We start from the raw sequence: 21,603 nt of genomic DNA on the forward strand, positions 1-21,603 counted from the left end.
GTCGGTTCCGTCGACCGGACATGTATGTCCGAGGGCAATTTTTCAAATTAGAGAGGTTCGGTCGACCAGGGTAATTTTGAACTATACTTGTCAGTCAACCAAACAGTTGGGTTCCCACACGTGGGAACTCGGTCAACCAGGTTAGTGCAATACAAAAAATGCTCGGTCGACTAGGAAGTTAATAAAGTTGACTTAATGGAGGTTCGGTCAACTGGGGTCAAATGAACTTCAGAAGCTCGGTCGACCGGACTATGGTCAACTTGTTGACTTGGACCGTGTTTGATCAACTGGGGCCAGAATGAACTACAATGGTCGATCGACCGAAGGTGTACATTTTGTGCATTTCGGTCCTGTTTCATCCAACAATCACCCTATTCAAGTGCCTAACACATACATGTGATTGTCCTAGGGTCATTTCTAAGCTTTCTTTAGGACACCGAAAAAATCTGGTGTTAGTCGACCGAACCTAAGGTCCAACTACGGTGTTGAGCTTATCCTTTTTAGTTTGAGCTTACGTATTAAATCATGTCGGTGATGCATGCAATTATTATAAGTCATAGAACCTAATTACTATTACAGACCCTTTGAATAAAAATGAAGTACAATACAACATATATATTGGGTCTTCAAGTTCAATCTCTTCTTTGTGCAATCATTATGATCTGCCAATTAGAGTTCCTACACATAACCTCAAACATGCATTAAATACAATGAGTATTTGTCATTATCAAAATCAGGCATGACCTATAAGGTCAACACACCACATTACCTGTCCATACCTCCTCTATAACTTTCCCCTCTAGTGATGCCCTTGGCGATTGGCTAATCAAGAAACATGTCATACTCACTGCCTCGGCCCAAAAATTCTTTGCAAGTCTTGCGTTCAACTTGAGACACCGAGCTCTTTTAGCTAGAGTTTGGTTCATCCTTTCCGCCACACTGTTCTATTGTGGTGTCCGGCGAATTATGAAATGTATCCTTATACCATGCTACTCACAAAACTCCATGAACCTCAAATTAGCATACTCGGTTCCATTGTCTCCAAACATCCAAATGAATATAGTCAAGAATACCCTTCGTCTTGTGAGTGGTTGTTTTGAATTGCACCTTATTATATTTCCCAAGAACACAATACTTGCAGAAATTCAGCCTGCATGTTTTGACACCCTTCAAGAGATTCCTCTTATTGTGTTCCTTTATTCATGCTCACTCAATCGCACTAACCACATATGCCACAAAACAGTATTATCTAACTCAGAATCTGTAGTTGTAGCTCCACCTACAACTGTAGCACCCAGCAATGCGTAGATATTTCCCGTTAACTTCTACTGTAACGACCTGCTTAATTAAATGGGTTTTTTTTTTCCATACTATAATATTTTACATGCTCTGATACCATACTGGGGAAAAACTCAATCATAAACCTAAGCAGCGAAAAGCACAAAGTGAATAAACATGTCCATATCATACAATATCAATACCAGAGTGCTACCATGTTTTTCCCAAAATATACACATATATCTGTTTTCCCAAAAATTCCCTCAACTATACTGGAATGTACAAAAACACTCCCAAAAACATACCCACTCTCTGGCAGGGCACTACTGAAGCCCTTCTATTTGCGAGCCCGGTCTGCTCGCCTACCTGGATCACCTAAAAAATATATCAACACTGGGATGAGCCAACGCTAAGTAAGGGAAATATGCTATTACTAGTGTGTGGCAAATGAGCTACTATATATATCATGAAATCTGTTTTCATATAAGCATGAATAGCTGAATACAAAGTACAGTACCAATAATAAAATACACCACCCCTTTTCCCTATTGCTTAACATACAGTATTATGGTTATAACTCAAAGTACTTCTAGTGTACATAAGTATGGTCCCTGTTTCTGTAAATTCGTACGTATGTAATAGTAACTGAAACTGTTCCCTGTGACTATCAGTGTGTCATGACTTACCCCCCTCATGACAGGGTTGTGCTGCCCGTAAGCTGGATTTACCCTGGCTGGCCAACCAGGAATAAATCACTGAACTCCGTCAGTCGACCTGCCCACCTCAACCCATAACTAGATGGGGAGTCTAACCTCTTAAAGGGCCTAGGTGGTCGACCTTACCACGTATTATCTGAATAGGTGGTTGCACTAAATAAGTAATATAGTATCTGTAGCAACGGTACCGTGCTCTGTAGCTGCAAATCCAACAGGGTCTAATATCATATAATACTTTTCTATACATATATATCTGATTTACCATGATTCTGAAGTATTTGTAATAACCATGATGCTATATAACTGTACTATAATTCATATGTCGAAATACTGAAAACTGAATAATCATAACACTAAAACTACATAATTATAATACTGATATTCGTGTAATCATGGTACTGAGATCCGTATAATCATGGTACTAAAATCCATAAAATCATGGTACTAAAATTCGTATAATCATAATACTGAAATTTGTAAAATCATGAAACTAGCATTCGTAAAACATATACCTGTACCATATTCATATTCACAAGCCACACCATACAATTTTCATAATTAAATAAGTTGTATAGTATTTTAAGAAATACCTAGCATAGCATATTTCCCTTACCTGACTACTGGAAAGCCCCTAGGGAATACAAGCCTAACACCCGCAGGGCCTCCTACAAAACACCCTGAAACCAACATATGCCAGAACAAAATATCAATATTTTCTGTCTATATCATTTCCTATAACTTCCAAAAAGCCAAAAACTAGCTAAAAGACCTTACCCTGAATTTGGGATGAAATCCAACTCTGTTTTCCCGACGATCCGCTCTGGCAGATGTGCAAAAAACTCCGCCAAGAGTGTCGTGGTAGCTTCGGATTGTCAATCCAGTGACTGGTGGGGCTGGAATCGAAGAGAAAAGGGAGAGGGAGACGTAGAAAGAGAGAGAGAGAGAGAGAGAGAGAGAGAGAGAGAGAGAGAGAGAGAGAGTGAGTGAGAGAGAGAGAGAGAGGCGCAATGAAAATGACAAAATATCCCGGTTTCCCTCCTTTTATACTACCAGATTCGTCGATGAGACACGTCACCTCGTGGACGAGTCTTTCATAAAATTCATCGACGAAGCCCTGTGTTCGTCGATAAAATTTAGAACAGTCAGAAACCTCTCTCGATATTTTCTCGTCGACGAAGCCCTGTGTTCGTCGACGAAATTCTGAAGACCTTCGTCGACGAGACCCTGTGTTCGTCGACAAAGCTAAGAAATTTCCTAAAATTATTTTTATTTTCCAAATGCAATGTCGTCGATGAAGTCTACGGCCTCCTTCTTTTTCGGTTTCTATTTTCTCTCCCTCTTTGTTTAATTTCCATTATTTTCTGGGTTACTACATCTGCCCCTTTCATCACTATTAGAATGCCTTTACACACCCTCATTAGCCCACTTTCAGAGTAGTAACAAAACCTGTTACAATCCAAAGTTCCCAATGAAATTAAATTCCTTCGTAGATCCGGTATCTATCTTACATCACATAATGTTCTCACAAAACCATCATACATTTTAACTCTTATGTTTCTCATTCCAACAATTTTGCATGAAGCATCATTTCCCATCAGAATAGAACTAGAATTAACTAACCTATAGGTGTTAAACAATTCTTTATTTAGTGTTAGGTGATAAGAGCATGCCGAATCTAGGATCCAAGAATCCGTAAGGTGATCTAACCCCGATGAAACAGAAAGCATATCACCATCACATCTCTCTGTGTCTCCTTCTTCCACTACATTCGCTAATTTTGAATAACCCTCTTGATTTTCTACAATCCCCTTCTTTCTTTCCGGACACTCCAATTTTATGTGCCCATTTTTCCCTCACTTAAAACACCTTATGTCCTTCTTCTTCTTGGACTGTGACCAAAACTTATTACTACTTGATCCATTCCGAAACTTGCTTTTCCCATGCTCCTGATCACCCTTCACCACAAGCCCTTAACCTTATGAAATCTCATCGCTGGATTTCTTTCTTTGATGAAAACCCAATAGAGCTCTTGTAACCTCTTCAAATGTTAGGGTTTCTTTTTCTCATGTTAGATTAGTAACTAGATTTTCATACGTATGAGACGCAAGTAGGGAATTCAATAGCATCAACACCTTGTCTCCTTCTTCAAACTTCACATCAACCCACATCAAATCACTTATAATATGATTGAATACATTGATGTGTTGGTTCAAATCCAAACCCTTCACCATCTTAAGCCAATACAACTTCTGCTTAAGATACAACTTGTTTGTTAAAGACTTAGACATATACCTATTTTCTAGTTTCTACCAAATAGCTATAGGAGATTCCTTATCCATGACGTTATAATCATTAGTGAATTAATAATTTCAAACCATCACTAATACTTATCTAACCATCACTAATAATCTTTTTTTTTTTTTGTGGTGATATATTGCAGTGGCCGAAACTGCAAAGGAAGCCTTATGACTTATCAGTTTGGTCAAGGAACTTGGCATACCGCAAGGTGGAGTTGTGCTACGTTGTGACAGTCAAAGTGCTATATATTTAGCAAAGAATCAAATCTATCATGCTAGAACTAAACATATTCATGAAAGGTTTCACAGGATCTGGGAATTGTCTCTTTGGTGAAATAGTACTTAAGAAGGTTCACATATTAGAGAACGTAGCGGATGTCTTGACAAAGTTGATTACTACTGAAAAATTCAAGCATTGCTCGGACTTGCTTCATGTCTCCAAGTGCTAGAAGGGAGACGGACCCAACCTAACATTCCAAGGTCAAGGTGGAGCATCGGGCTATTTTTTTCGATTTCTCCTAAGAGGCAAATATTCGCCAAGGTGGAGATTGTTGTGTTTTGTGGCTCATAAGTTTGAGTGGATAACATACACAAAGGAGAAAAACATAGTAGAATCAGCATATTGTCGGAAACTATCAATGGTTTGCTTTTACCATTGATGGTTTGACTATTTTTCAGAATGATTTACTTTTGGATTTTATCCGTCAAAGGAACTGTCGATGGTTATCTAAATGTTGCTGAGAAGGTTTGCTGAAACTGTTGACAGTTTCGTCCTAGGTAGCGGCGCTGATTTTGAATTTTGAATGTGAACGTTAAGTTGGTAGGGTGTTTGGAGAGAAAACCTCTATGGTGTTTATAAATATGTCAATTGTGATGTATCTATAACATTGGAAGTGTCTTTTACACGAGATAGTAATATTTCTTTGCCGATTGCTCCTGTGGATGTAGGCATTGTCGAACCACGTAATTCCTTGTATTGTTCTTGCTATCATTTGATTGTTGTGGGTGTGTTCTATACTTGCTATTTCATTTATTGTTGTGTTTGACTTCCGTTGTGCAAATTCGAGTTTTATACAACAAATAATCTTGTTAATAATGTAAATAACATATGATTATCACATTAGTATATATTAAAAATAGTAGGCACCCTATCACAAACTCTCTTTAAGTCAATGAAACCATTTGTAAGTCCCTTGGCAAACTTTTCTATTAATCTTCTTTAAATATATAGCTTCTATATATAGTAAATCTTCCTAAGACTAAATTGATTTTCTATGAGCCTGGTTTTTACATTAATCTTTCTTCAATTACCCTTCCCCATAGTTTCATTGCATGACTCATAATTTCAATTCCATGATATATTGACCTTATAGGTCATATCCCATTTTGATAATGAAAAATATCTTTGTATCTTACATGTGCCTTGAGTTTGTGTACATGACCATTCTTAGCATGAAATGGAAAATATTGAAACAAGGCCATAAAGAACTCAATGCTCACATCATATGGTGGCGTTTGGAGAAGCAAAGGAAACAAAGACCAAATATTTTTCAATTGTATTTGCAGTTTAATTCATTTGGTCTATAATATGGTATGTAGTAATTAATGCATCGCATGCATGATAGGTTGAATAAGCTCAATGACCATAGATTAACCTTAGGACCCCATGCACATCATGAAAAATCTCTAAAAGATCAAATATCACACTTATAATTATAGGGACAAAACTGATGAGGCCAAACAGGACTTAAAAGCACAAAATTAGTGGTCTCGGTCGATCGAACCCTTGGTAGTATAAATGCCATGGTCGACCGAACAGGCCAGAAATCAACATATTGACTTCGCTCGATCAAACGTTCTGTTTTGAACATATTGTACTAGGTCGATCAAACAATTAAGTGTCTGGCGCCCCAACAACTTAGTCGACCAAATGTGTAGTTTAAGTTAGCTTGGGTTGACCGAACCTAGATGAGTAGTTGACCGACCTTTGTCTTGGTCGACCGAACCCACAAAGGGTTCAAAATTGCCTTAAGACAGTCGAACAAACCTACAGTTCAAAATTACCTTGGTCGACCGAACTTAATAGAGTGGTCGACCGAACCTTGTCCATGGTCGACCGAACCTCTCGGGTTGGCAAAATTTTTACCGTAGTTAAATAGGGTTAATCTTTATTAAATATAATTAAACATTTTCAAAAATACCAAATAAGTCCCCAAAAGTTATATTTTGTGGAGTATCTACATATACCCTTTCATTTGGAGAAATTAGCAAGAAATTAACACTTTGATTAGCAAAAAATCCTCTGAAATTTCCTAAGCCATTTTTTCATTCAAGCTTACAAATTTCACTCTTACACATTCCTCTTGCAAAATTTCTTTGGTGAGAGTATCTTGAGATCATCATACTATTAATATAAGCTTACACTCTCATTTGATATTCCTTGATTGATATTGATTTTATTGAGAGTAAGCTGAAAGTTTTCCCTTGTAATTTAATTCATAGATTTCTTTAGAAAGACAATCTTGAGCTTGTGAGTCTTGCATTCTTGTTGCAAGATTCAAGAGCTTGTCTTGTGCTTTTAGCAAAATATTTTTGACAAGCTAGAAATCCAAATATATCTTATAGTTAATACTTGATAAATTATTTTGGAGATATTTGATTGTGTTCTTAAAATCTTTGAAACCATATTTGTGATTTATATATTGTTTCAAAGAATCTCTCATTACACACTCTCACATATTTCTTGCTATATTGATATTATCTTAAGAGTTGTTATATTAGACTTCATTGAGCTTATAATTCCTATCATATTGAAGTGCATTGATTATATTGGTACATATACTTGCTTATTGGAGAAGCATTGATATTGTACGCAAAAAAATTGTATTATTTATCTATTGTATTCCAGGCGTGGCCTAAAGGGGTGTTGATCTAACCCGTAAGGATTGGTTGTAAAGGTTGGGATCAACCCTGTTAATCTGACCTGGGGTTTCCCTTACCCAGTAAAGAAAGGGTGTTGTATTCGGTGTCATTCCACCCGCAAGTGAGTTTTAGTGGAATACTTGGGCTTGTGAGCTAGAGGCAGAGACATAGATACATTTGTCGAACCTTGATAACACATCTGGTGTCATCTTTACTTTATCTGCTCTACTATATTGTGCTTGCTTGTTTAAATTTATCTGGAGCAAATTAATTGCAGTTGCATCTATCTTTTTATTTTATATATGTTCTAGAATGACTCTAGGTTTGTGAAGTACTGTTGCTGGTTAGTTGACCTAAGAAAAAAAAATTTAAATATCCAATTCACACCCCCCCCCCTCTATTGGGTTTACACTAAAGTCAACAATTGGTATTAGAGCCTAGTTGCTTAGACTTAATCATTTTTCTACAAAATATTATAATGGCTCATGTTAATGTAACCCCTTTTGTTGAGGGACACTTGTCCACACGTCCTCCTATTTTCACTGGTGTGAACTACACTTTCTGGAAATAAAGGATGTGTATTTACCTTCAAAACATTGATTGGAAGGTGTGGAGAGTGGTCTCTAGAGGAAATTATATTCCCATGAAAACTATAGATGAGGCTAGAGTACCTAAGATTGAGGAAGAATACACTGATGATGACATAAAAGCAGTAAATGTAAATGCAACTGCTATGAATAATTTATATTGTGCACTTGATGCAAATGAATTCAATAGAGTTATGGCATGCACAACTGCAAAGGAAATATGGGATAAAATAGAGGTTACTTCTAAGGGCACTAGAGATGTTGAGGATAGTAGAATTGACATGTTGACTAGTGAGTATGAGGCATTCAGGATGAACACTAGTGAATCCATACGGAGCATGTACACTCGTTTCACCCACATCACTAACTCATTACATGCACTAGGAAAAACATATCCCACATATGAAATGATTAGAAAAATTCTTAGGGGATGGCCACCAGTTTGGGAAGCAAAGGCTACTGCTATAGCCGATGGTAGAGACTTAAAGGCAATGACTCTAGATGAACTGATTGGGTCACTCATCACATATGAGATGGCTATTAATGAGAGATTGAATGTGCAAAATAGAGTAAAGAAGGTAACTGCCTTAAAAATTTCTGCTAACACCTCTAGTGAATGTAGTGAACCAGAATCAAGAGAAGATATGGCTATGCTTACCCGGAAATTCACTAAGTTCTTTAGAAAGAATAGTAGACTATATAGAAAGTTCCAGGGCTCAGTATCTGAAAAAGAAGAGTCAAGCAAAAGAAAAGAAAAATTAAATGCTCCCACATGCTACAACTGTAACAAAGTCAGGCATATCAAATCAGACTGCCCATTGTTGAAAAAGGAATCAAAGAAAAAGAAGAAAACAATGAAATCCGGCACATCGTGGGACAAACATAATAGCAGTGATTCAGACACGGACTCTAGTGACTCTGAGGTTTCTAACTTGTGCTTGATGGCACACAATGATGAGGTACTATCATCTTGCTCTTTATCTTATTACTATTCTCACGATGATTCCGATTCTGACAGCATGCCTACATATAAAGAACAGCAGCATGAATATATTCGTGTCTTTAAATTGCTAAATAAGATGACCAAGGAAAATGGTGTTTTGAAAAAAAAATGTGAAAATTGGTCAAAACTTTTTGAAATTGGAAAAAAGTCTCATGTCACGTCACTTAAAGAAAAGGATTTGAAAATTGCAGAGCTTGAAAGAAAATTGGAAGATAGCTCCAAAATAATCTATCAATTTATAGAAGGCCAAAACAATTTTGAAAAACTTCTTAGGATCCAAAGAAATTCACTTGATAAATAAGGTCTCGGCTTTAATGGAATTGAAAACAAAAAACGAAATGAACTTTATTTGGGACATTTTACTCGAGAATCAAAAAGACATATGCCACCTAAAGTATTATTTAGGCAAATGACATGTTATAAATGCAAACAAAATGGTCATATTTAATTTGACTGTCCATTTAGAAATAGAAATGTGAAAATTAAGAAAGTATGGAGAGTCAAAGGTGAACCAAGCACTAACCCCTTTAGACCCAACATAATTTAGGGACCAGCATCAATTACTTAAATATTTTTGTAGGTGTGCTTGAGGTTATCCTCATCTAAGGAAAAGTGGTATACAGATAGCTACTGTTCACGACATATGACTGGCGAAAAGGACAAGTTCGTGTCCATTGCACCCAAGGAATGAGGGTTCGTGACCTTCAGTGATAACGCAAAGGGCAAAATCATCGGAGTAGGTAAGGTTGGTAAGGAACCTTCCCTTTTTATTGATAATGTCTTATTAGTTTATGGTTTAAAACATAACCTACTGAGTATAAGTAAATTGTATGATAAAGGTTATAAAGTGTCCTTGAAAATGACAAATGCATTGTTGAGAATAAATATGATAACAAAATTCATTTTACTGTTGATCGTCACGAAAATGTTTACACCACTAGTTTTGATAACTTAGCTTCACAACATGTAACATCTTTTTCTACTATGAATGAAGCAAGTTGGTTGTATTATAGGCGTCTAGGGTATGCTAGCATGGATCTACTATCAAAACTTGTGAAAAATGACTTAATTAAAGGCTTACCAAAAACACCTTTTGTGAAGAAAAAAAATTGTGATACATATCAAATAGGTAAACAAATGAGATCTAGTTTCAAGAAAAAAAATCATATCCACTACTAGACCACTTCAAATGCTGCACTTAGACTTATTTGGTCCTAATCAAGTTCAAAGTCTAGGAGGAAAATTATATGCATTTGTAATTGTAGATGACTATTCTAGGTTCACATGGATACTATTTCTTACACATAAAGATGAATCATGTAAACAGTTTACTAGACTTTGTAGAAGAATCCAAAATTAAAAGGGGTACAAAATAACACACACTAGAAGTGATAGGGGAACAGAATTTAAAAATGAAGGCATAGAGAACTACTATGACTTGGAGAGTATATCTCATAATTTCTCTACACCAAGGACTCCACAGCAAAACGGTGTTGTTAAAAGAAAGAATAGGTCATTGCAAGAAATGGGTAGAACAATGCTTAATGAATATAAATTACCTAAATATTTTTGGGCCGAAGCACGTAATGAACAAAGTCATAATGAGGCCCTCTCTTAATAAAACTCCCTATGAATTATGGAATGGCCATAGACCAAACATCTCTTATTTTTATCTCTTTGGCTGTAAATGTTTTGTGCTTAGGGATAATAAGCACCTAGAAAAGTTTGACTCAAAATCTGATGAAGGAATTTTTCTAGATTATTCACTTGATAGCAAGGTTTACAGGGTATTTAATAAAAGAACATTAACAAGTATTGAGTCCATCCATTTAGTCTTTGATGAATCTAATCATTTTTCTAAAAGAGATGATGAAGATGATATTGAAATTAGAACAAGATTAGAGAAATAATGTTGCTCGGCAACCCACATGGGTTGCCTTTTCTAGACTGACTCTAGGTTTGTGAAATACTGTTGCTAGTTAGTTGACCTAGGTAGAAAATTTTTAAATATCCAATTCACTCCCTATCTTGGGTTTACACTAAAGTCAACATGATAGCTATCACAATTTCAAATTTATTTTATTTTTATATATAAGTATTAAAGTGTTTTTCCTCCAATTATTTGGCATTATCTTAGTTTTCACAATTGTGTTAAATAAATTACTTAACCAATAAATCCATTATTACCTAGTGGCTATTTCCATATTTCAATTGGGATGTCATGCACTCCTATAATTTTTTTATTTTTTTTATCTTTTTTAGTTCAAATTAAATTTATTAACTCTAATTTTGCAAATAAATTAAAATTTTTTATCCATTTTCTCATTTGTAAATTTTTAAGTCTTCTACAAAATTTTCATTAAATGGCTTATCAAAGTTGCCAACATGTTGTGGAACAACTCAATCCGAACCACCTTGACTCGAATGACAACCAAGTGAGTAGGATAAGATAATGGGTTTCAAGATGTTTGTGGTTAGATCCACCAATTTTTAATAGTTTCTTTGTCACTATGATAATCCTAAGTCCGGGAAATTGATAGTCATGATTCGCATAACTGGACTAGTTAGGGTATTGTCTTTTAAGACAGTAAGGATGTCATGCAATGTCATATACAAAATCCTAGAAACTTAGTCGTATCATTTTTTTTTTTTTAGAAGTTTTTGAAAATCTTTAGTATTTTTATGGATTTTTGATAAAAATTACAATAACAAGAGAAAAGTAGTAATAGGAAACATTTAGGCCTCATTTGGAAAATGAAAAATATAAGAGAAAGGAAAGGAAAATATAAAAAAAAAATTCATTTTTTCATGTTGGGTTTTAGCAAGGAATAAATAACAAGGAAAATTATATATATATATATATATATATATATATATATATATATAGCAAATCAATGAATAAAATTTTAACTTTATATCTTATTAATATTAATTTTTAAAATTTTTAATCATATTTGAATAATTTTTTATTTTTAAATGTTATTTCATGTAGAGAGAAAATACAATGAAAAATGCATTTCCTTCTTATTTCTTAATCTAAACGGAACTTAAGAAAATGAATGTGTTTGTTTGGAATTTCCACTATAACAATAACCGCAATAAAGCAACAAAAATGATGGTCACAACAACATAATAGTAATAACAATAATGAGCATGCATTTAGGCACACGTGCTTAAATAAAAATCATGTGTATATGCACATTCTAGCACACACACAACACATGGATGTATGCACCCACATCTATGATGCATATATCCGTGCATGCATATAAACATACACATATTTTTTATTTTTTATTTTTTATTTTTAAAAGAAGGGCGGTACCTCCATTTATTTATTGATAACCCCTCACTTTTGGGAATACCGTGGTTACAAGACAATCAATGAGAGATAACAAAAGACAAATGTTAAAAATCTCCCAAAGAACAACACCAAGATCCAGCCAAAACCGGGTTACAAGTCCAAACAAAACAAAACAAATTAGGACCTACAAAACAAAATTCACACAACATAACAAACAAAAGAAAAATAGCAAAAAGCATGAGCAAAAACCAAAAGAATATCATCTAAACATACCTCATATAAGCCATACCCATCTTCTCCAATTTATACAAACCATTGCTAACTTTAGGGAGTTGACTACTATTTGTAAACAAACTATTCCTCCCCATAGCACCTTGTCGAGCCAAGGCATCTGCTACTTTGTTCCCTTCTCTATACGAATGATTTATCGAAAAACATACACATATGAACTCACATCCATAAGCATATATGCTCACATACATGCCATGCTAATTTCCCTCTCTATGCATGTCTACACATGCAGACATGCCAATACTCGTGCACACACACCTTTGCACAAACAAACATACACCTAGACCAATACATGCTCACACACATTCTAGCTCACATGCATTCACAAACACACATTATCACATACACTGCCTACACTTGATAATGCACATGCAAACATGGCAGATAAAGAGAGGGAAGACCTCCCTATAAGAGGAGGAAGTACTACTTGGTATCTAAAATAAAGGAGGCTGGGAAAAAAGAAGGGGGTAGAGGAGATGGAGGGATGGATCAGTGAAGCATCAGGGAGTGATGGTCAAAAGAAGGCACCACTCAATCCCCCCCCCCCTTTTGGGTTTATGGGCTTTTGTAGGCTGAAAAATTTATCGAGAAGAAGAAAAACACTAAATAGTTAAGGAATTTATTGATTTTCATACAAAAAACTTGAGATCTTCCTCAATTGTTTCAAACTGTTGCAAATCACCCTAAACCACCGAAAATGACCAAAAAGGGTGGAAAAGCCTCGAAATGGTAAAAATTGAGCAAAAAAGAGATGGCAGCTAGGTTCCAAGCTATCTCAATTTTCAACATATTGTACAAGATTAGACCAAACATAATTTTGAGCTGACCAAAAGAACTTCACCTTCTTTCTTTAATGTTATCTTCTTTAACCAAGAAACTATCATCCTCATTTTTTGTACATTTTACATTAGCTAAGTCTTTGTTCTTTCTTTCTCTAACTCTAACCAGTTTAAATGTGTCTCTTTCTCCATATAAATTATTATATGTTTCATACTTAGCTTCTGTTGTATTTGTATGTGTGGCTCTTATACTAAGGCTCATAAATAGAAGATGAAAAGCATATGGGTTGAATTCTTGAAGAGTGTAGCAGTGACTCGTCGATGAGTGTCCTATTCTCTTTACTTGTTTTCAGATTTGCTGGTTGTGTATGAAATTTTATTCTTGGTGCTTCATCATTTGCTGCAAGTTTTATTATTCCACTGTGCATCCTATACTCGATTTCCACAACAAATTGGTATTAGAGTGTTGTTACATGGCGTCGGGTACTTCTTCTATAAGATTTGATGTTGTAAAATTCGGTGGAATCGGGAATTTTGGTTTGTGGCGGAGGAGAGTTAAGGATATACTTGTGCAACAAGGAATAGTGAATTCTCTACATGGTGTTCAATCGGATAATATGGATGAGGCAAATTAGAGAGAATTGCAGGCAAAGGTTGTTTCTACAATACGCTTGTGTTTGGCCAAAGAAGTTCTCTATCATGTAATTGAGGAGGATTCTCCAGTGGTTGTATAGCGAAAGTTAGAAAGTCGGTATATGTCTAAATCAGTTTCAAATAAACTATTTTTAATCAACATCTTTATTGGCTTAAGATGGTTGAAGGATCAAACTTAAATCAACATATCAATGCCTTTAATCAAATCACAAGTGATTTTATGCGTGTTGATATTTAGTTTGATGAAGATGATAAGGCTTTAATTGACTCACTCAAAAGATGAGCAGCTCAAAAGTTATCCCAAGTATAGGAGTTCTGTCATGTAATATTCAACCCAAATGCCAAATTCTTCTTCTCAAGGAATACAGTTAAATCTCAAATCTTACGTAAGTCCAATCAGAAAATAAGAAACAAAAGGGCACTAAACACAGTTCAAATTCGAGTTTTCTAGATTATTTGAGATTTCTTTTGACGAATTAAAGTAACGTGCAATTTAAAATCTAAGTCCTAACACACACGAAATCATCACTGAGAAATGGAAATCCTACGTTAATAGTCGAACAAGAATTGAAATAGGCGTTGAACTTCAGAATAACAACTAAAGATGATAACTTTCCTACGTAATTAAAACATGCAATAGTAAAAAATAAAAAATAAAAATAAAAAGCTCAATCAAACACAAACATGAACAAGAAAAACCGAACTTTTAACAAAATCAAGAACTTGAATCAAGATCAAAATTTAAACGTAAACAAGAACTTGAACAAAAATTAAAGCTTTAACAACTTAAATAAAAACTAAACACGATAAAAATTCAAACTTTAATAAGATTAAACTTAAACTAAATCAAACTTCAACAATAAAATTTAAATTTTAAGGAAAACTACTAATTTAACTTCTAAAAAAAATATTTTTTTTTGTATTTTTTCTTTTTTTTTTTTCAAGAACTAGATTGGACTTTAATCAATTAAATAAATAACTCAAGCAGTAATTAAATCTAATGTTAAATTTCATTGAGAGAAAAAAAAAATAAATAAGCTTTAATAATAATAATACCCAAACAAAGATTCAAAAATTTTAAAACTTTAACTAAAACTCAATTGAAAAATAACAATACTCATTTAAATATTAATTTAAAGCCAGAATAAAAAAAAAAAAAAAAAAACTAAAGGAAAGGAAAGGAAGGAAAAAGAGAAAGAAGGGGAGAGAGAGAGAGAGAGAGAGAGAGAGAGAGAGAGAGAGAGAGAGAGAGAGAGAGAAATTGGAGGTGGCTCAGCTATAGCAGCAACAAAGCTGCTGCTGGCCGTGACATTGAAACCGCAGGCAGTAGGGGAGGCTGGGTGCAGCAGCTACGGTGGCCAGCAAGTTGCAGCAGCTACAGTGGCTAGTTGCAACAGGTGTCTCCTTCTTCTGCAAACAGCAACAGCAGGTAGGGGATCTCCTCGGCTTCAGCACAACAGCAACACAGGGAGGCTTCAGCGCAGCAGCAGCACAGGGAGGCTCGACTATGGCAAAGAGGCTTCTGGCGGTGGTCTCCAACGAAAGCAACAGTCGTAGCACACTGGAGCAACAGCGGCACAGTAGCACCAACAGGGAGGACCTCTAGTGTTTGTGGGCTTACAGTAGCCAGGAGAGTAAGGGAAGTAAGGGAGAAAGAGAGGAAAGGAGAAAAGAAGGGAAAGGAGAGAAAAGAAGAATTAAGAGTTGAGAAAGAATGAAAAATGGAGAGAAGAGGGTGTGGGGCTCTCTTGAGAGGAGGAGAGAATGAAGTTTATAAGGGGGAGGGGGAGCTGCCCTAGTGCGCACGGGAAAGGGGAGATCCAGAACCAGCTACATGGCTGGGTCACATCAAGGCAAGGTTTTATATATTTTTTTTTTCTTCTTTTTCTTCTTTTTGTTTCCCAGCGAACAAGCCCAAGTTTGACCATCTTAGAGCTCGTATACATGGAAGTTGTAGATAATCTTCTCATTTTTCTCTAAAATTTTGAATCGTCTCGATCGGAACTCAGACGAAAAAAGTATGCACAAATTTTGAAACGGTGTCGGTTTTAACTCCAAATAATTGCCCTGTGACAAAAAAAAAATGCCAAAAATTCATAATTTACTCAATGATATCCAAATATCAGAAATAAGATACCATGCTAAAATATTGAGAGTAATTAGGTATTTAATTAAAAATATAAGCTCCAATGCATGAATTAAAACACCTAATTACGCAATTTAAGCACGTAATCATTAATATTACTAAACTCCTTACCAGCGACTCACACTTATGAAAATTTAGTTACCACCCTTACTTGGGGAAAGAGTCTCTTAATTTAGAAGAGGTGACAAGTGTCTTACTGAATTTTCATCAAAGGCTGAAAATATGTGATGAAGGAGAAGAACTTGTGGTGAAAGGTAACAATGAGCGTGGCAAAGGAAAATCCAAATATGGATCGAGTCAGAAATCCCTACTCAATCCAAGAAGAAAAAAGGATATCTAGTGTTATAAATGCAGTAAAAAGGGGCATATTAAACCAAAGTGTTTGGATTGGAAGAAAGGAAATGTTGAAAAGCATGAGGGCACTTCAAAATCCGTGAATATGATTCAAGAAAGAGATTTAGTTTGCAGTGATGGTGATATTCTTTCGGTTTTGTCAGGGTCAAATCACCTTACGGACTCATGGATGCCTGACTCGGCATGTTCTTACCATATGACTCCAAACAAGGAGTGGTTCAACCCCAATAGGTTCGTAAACTCAGGTTTAGTTATTATAGGTAATGATGTTTCTTGTAAGATCATTGGCATAGGAAACATTAAAATAAAAAATTTTGACAGTGTTGCGAGAACCTTGAGTAATGTGAGACACATATTGGAGTTAAGGAAGAGTTTGATTTCACTTGCCACCTTGGATTGTAATAGTTTCAATTACAAGTCCAAATGTGGGATTATGAAAGTATGGAAAGGTAATTTAACAGTGATGAAAGGGAAAAAGCTAGATGGGAATATCTACACATTGCAGGGAACTACTATTGTAGGTGGAGTCGCAGTCGTAGATGTTGAATTTGATGAAACTGTCTTGTGACATATGCATCTTGGGCATATGAGGGTACATGATATGAAGGAACTACACGAGAGGAAATTCTTGAAAGGTATGAAATCATGTCAGCTGGACTTTTTCAAAATTTGTGTTCTTGGAAAACAAAATAGGGAAAATTCAAGTCAGTTGTTCACAAGACGAAAGGTATTTTTGATTATGTGCATTCCAATGTTTTGGGCCCAGTTAGAGTAGCATCAAGGGTTAGAAATATGTATTATATGAGTTTTGTTCACGATTACTCACGAAAATTCTAGGTATGCTTTATGCAGCATAAGTCTAATACGTTGGTCAAGTTCAAAATGTGGAAGGCTAAAGTGGAAAACCAGACGAGGAGGAGAATCAAATATCTAAGGTCGGACAATGGGACCGAGTACTTTGATTCTCGGTTTATGGAGTTTTGTAAGCAGTAGTGTGATACCCCATGGAAGAAAGGCTTAAAATGATTAGATGTTACTACCCATATCAACAAGGTACACCTTTCTTTTCGGGAACCTTCCCATAAAAACTTCACGGTTAAGTGTGCTTTTCTTAGAGTAATCTTGGGATGGGTGACCTTCTGGGAAGTTTTCTTAGGATGTGTGGGAGAGAGGACAAAATACACTGAAAATGACACGTGTTGGTCTGTGGGACCAATCATTAGTTCGATAAGGCCCGCCCCCCTATTGTCTGGTCCAGGTGGACAAGGAGAGATGCAATGCTCCCTGGAAAGACCCAGGTTGGGGCGTTACAAAATGGTATCAGAGCAATTACCCAACTGGAAGTTTGATGAGATTCACATCGCCTGGGTTTGGAAATGTGGGTTCGCAACGAGGACGTTGCGTTCTATAAGTGGGGGAGAATGAGATACCCTGTGGAAGAAAGACTCAAAAGAATTAGATGTTACTACCCATATCAACAAGGTGCACTTTCCTTTTTGGGAGCCTTCCCATAAGAACTCCACGGTTAAGCGTGCTTTGTTTCGAGTAATCTTGGGATGGGTGACCTTCTGGGAAGTTTTCTCAAGATGTGTGTGAATGGAGACAAAACACATTGAAAATGACACGTGTTGGTCTATGGGGCCAATCATTAGTCCGATAAGGCCTACCCCTATTGTCTGGTCTAGGTGGAGGAGGAGAGATGCAGTGCTCCCTGGCAAACCCAGGTCGGGGCTTTACAAGTAGGGCATTAAGAGTCACTTTACCATTCGTCGGACACCTTAGCAAAACGGTGTGGCTAAAAGGATGAACCGAACTCTGACTGAAAGAGTTCGGTGTCTCAAACTTAATACAAGGCTATCGAAGAATTTCTCGGTCGAGATAGTTAGTATGACTTGTTTTCTGATAAACTAATCACCAAGGGCATCACTAGAGGGTAAAGTGGCAGAAGAGGTTTGGATGAGAAATGCAATAGACTACTCCAAATTGAAGTTATTCGGTTGTCCAGTACGTCCACATGTCTAGTGAGGAGTGATCGAAGCTTGACCCAAAATCTAGACATTGCATCTTTTTAGGATATCAAAAAGGTGTGAAGGGGTACAAGTTGTGGGATCCAGTGGCAAAGAAAGTGATGATCAGTAGAGATGTAGTCTTTGATGAGAAGACTATGGTAAAGCACACTCAAGATTGTGATGATCAGAAACAAGAGCCAGAAAACTAGTGCAGAGATGAACATGTTGTGCAGGTGGAGTTGGAAGCTCAAGGCAACGGCAATGATCATGGTCCTCTGGTTGCAGGGAGTTTTATCTTGGGAAACCAGCAACTTGACAATCTTCCTATATGGAGATCCAAACGCACTATTAGACGACCACCAAGGTATGGATTTGAAGAGTCAGTGTTTTATGCTTTTCTTACCAGTTGCAATGATCCAACTACATTTCAAGAGGCAGTGCACGGCCAGGAGAAAGGTAGATGGATGGGTGCAATGATTGAGGAGATGGAATCACACTACAAAAAAATCAAACTTGGGATTTTGTGAAGCTTCCAGACGGGAAGAGATCGATAGGTTGCAAATGGGTATATAAGAAGAAGGAATCAATTTTAGAAAAGGAAGGAGAAAAATTTAAGGCACGGTTAGTGACAAAAGGGTGCTCACAAAAGAAGGAAATAGACTATGATGAGATCTTTTCACCTGTGGTTCGACACACTTCCATCAGGATTGTGTTGGGGTTGGTAGCCCATTATGATCTTCATTTGAAATAAATGGATGTAAAGACAACATTTCTTTACAGTGACTTGGAGGAATAAATTTATATGGTATAACCAGAGGGATTCAATACCCACGAAAAGAAAACTTAGTTTGTAAGTTGAAGAAGTCTCTCTATGTATTGAAACAGTCTCCAAGGCAATGGTATAAAATATTTGAATCCTATATGATGAAGATTGGCTACAAAAGGTGTGAGTATGACTGATGTGTGTATGTGAACAAGCTTAATGACGATTCTCTTATTTTCTTAATATTGTATGTCGATGACATGTTGATAGTCGCAAAAGATTTTACTGAGGTAAATCAGTTAAAGGAAATGCTGCATAAATAGTTTGACATGAAAGATCTTGGTCCAGCTAAGAAGACACTTGGGATGGAGATTCACCGGGATAGAACTGAAGGGAGGTTATGGTTATCTCGGGGTGGTTATGTGCAAAAGGTGTTTGAGAGGTTTAGCATGACTGATGCAAAACCAGTGTGTACACCTCTAGCGAGTCATTTTAATTTTTCTAGTGCAGATTGCCCAAGCACGGATGATGATATCCGGGACATGTCAAAAGTCCCCTATGCTAGCTCCATGGGGAGTTTAATGTATGTCATGGTGTGTAAGAGGCCAAACTTGGCACATGATGTGAGTGTGGTGAGTAAGTTTCTCTCTAATCCAGGAAGACAACATTGGAAGGTTGTCAAGTAGATCTTCAGATACTTACGGAGTACATTGGGGTATGGCATCATGTTTGGCAAGTAGCAGGGTAATCCTTCAGTTATGGGATTCGTAGGTGCTGACTATGCAGGGGATATGGATGATAGCAGGTCTACAACAAGTTATATTTTTACCCTAGTAGGAGGACCTATATGTTGGAGATCCATGGTTCAATCTTTGGTGGCATAGTCCATGACTAAAGCTGAATATATGATAGTTGTCGAAATTGCAAAGGAAATCTAATGGCTTACCGGTTTGGTCAAAGAGCTGGGTTTACAGTAAGACGGGGTTGTGTTGCGTTATGATGATCAAAGTGCTACTTACTTAGCAAAGAATCAAGTGTACCATGCTACAACCAAGCATGTTGATGTGAGGTTTCACAGGGTTCAGGAATTGATTACTTCAGGTGAGTTTGTATTTGAGAAGGTTCACACATCTGAAAACGCAGTGGATATTTTGACAAAGCCAGTCACTAGTGAAAAGTTCAAGCATTGTTTGAACTTACTCCATGTCTCCAAGTGATAGAAAGGAGACAAACCCAACCGAACGGTCCAAGTTCAAGGTGGAGCAGTCAGATATGTTTTTTCGGGTTCTCCTAAGGGACGTATAATCGCCAAGGTGGAGATTGTTGTATTTTTATGTGTGGCTCTTACACTTAGAGCTCATAAACAGAAGATGAAAAGCATATGGGTTGAATTCTTGAAGAGTGCAGTAGTGACTCATCGATGAGTGTTCTGTTCTCGTCGACGAGTGCTCATAATGACTCGTCGACGAGTGTGTTGTTCTCGTCGACGAGGAGATACCGAGAGGCTGGAAATTGCAGAGTCTGAGATACCGATAGTAGCAAATCATACTCGTCAACGAGTGGTCATACTAGTCGAAAAGTGGTCTTCTCTCTCTTGTCGACAAGTATCCTGTTCTCGTCGACGAGTGCTCTTGGGCTGCGAGGAAGAATTCAAATTTTGAATTGGAACGTTGGGACAGTTAGGTATTTGAAGGGAAACCGCCGAGGGGTTGTTAAATAGGTCCTTCTGAGCATATTTTGATAAAAAGAGATTATTGTATGAAGTGTATTGTAAACTTTCAATTTCATAGTGAAATATTGGTCGGATTGCTCCCGTGGATGTAGGCATTACCGAACCACATATGTTCTCGTGTTGTTCTCTTTACTTGTTTTCATATATACTGGTTGTGTATGAATTTGTGTTCTTTGTGTTTCATCATTTGCTGCAAGTTTAATTATTCCATTGTGCATCCTATACTCGATTTCCACAATAGCTTCACTAATAGCCTTGTTTTTGCATCTTTTCTTGTATCTTTATACTTTACAAAGTTTTCCATGTTTCTATACTTTAGTCATGTTTTGTTCCAAATTCTTTTCATACTTCTAGTTTTCTGAACATCTTGATCTTACCATTAACTTTTTTTACTATTCGAGAATCTTTCTCTAAATTCACCTAAAATCTCTTTTGTTATTTTTTTTTTTTTTTATAAAGGTAGTCATCGTACTCCAAAATTTGTTTGCTTCTAAATTATCCTCTGTTGTCCAATCACCATTGTTAATCATTTTAAGTTGAAATTTAAATTTTATTATATTTTTTCCCTTTAGATTCCACCACCTAGCTATCTTGTGTTGATTTTTTATGTTATCCTTTCTCTTTCCTATTTATACATACATACATACATACATACATACATACATATATATATATATATATATATATATATATATTATATACAGCCCTACTATGTTGTATAGTTCAGATTTCACTTGGGATAACTTTGAAATCCTCCCATGATAAACA

Source organism: Malania oleifera, chromosome 8, assembly GCF_029873635.1.
Source record: "Malania oleifera isolate guangnan ecotype guangnan chromosome 8, ASM2987363v1, whole genome shotgun sequence".
In the NCBI taxonomy this organism is placed as follows: domain Eukaryota; kingdom Viridiplantae; phylum Streptophyta; class Magnoliopsida; order Santalales; family Ximeniaceae; genus Malania; species Malania oleifera.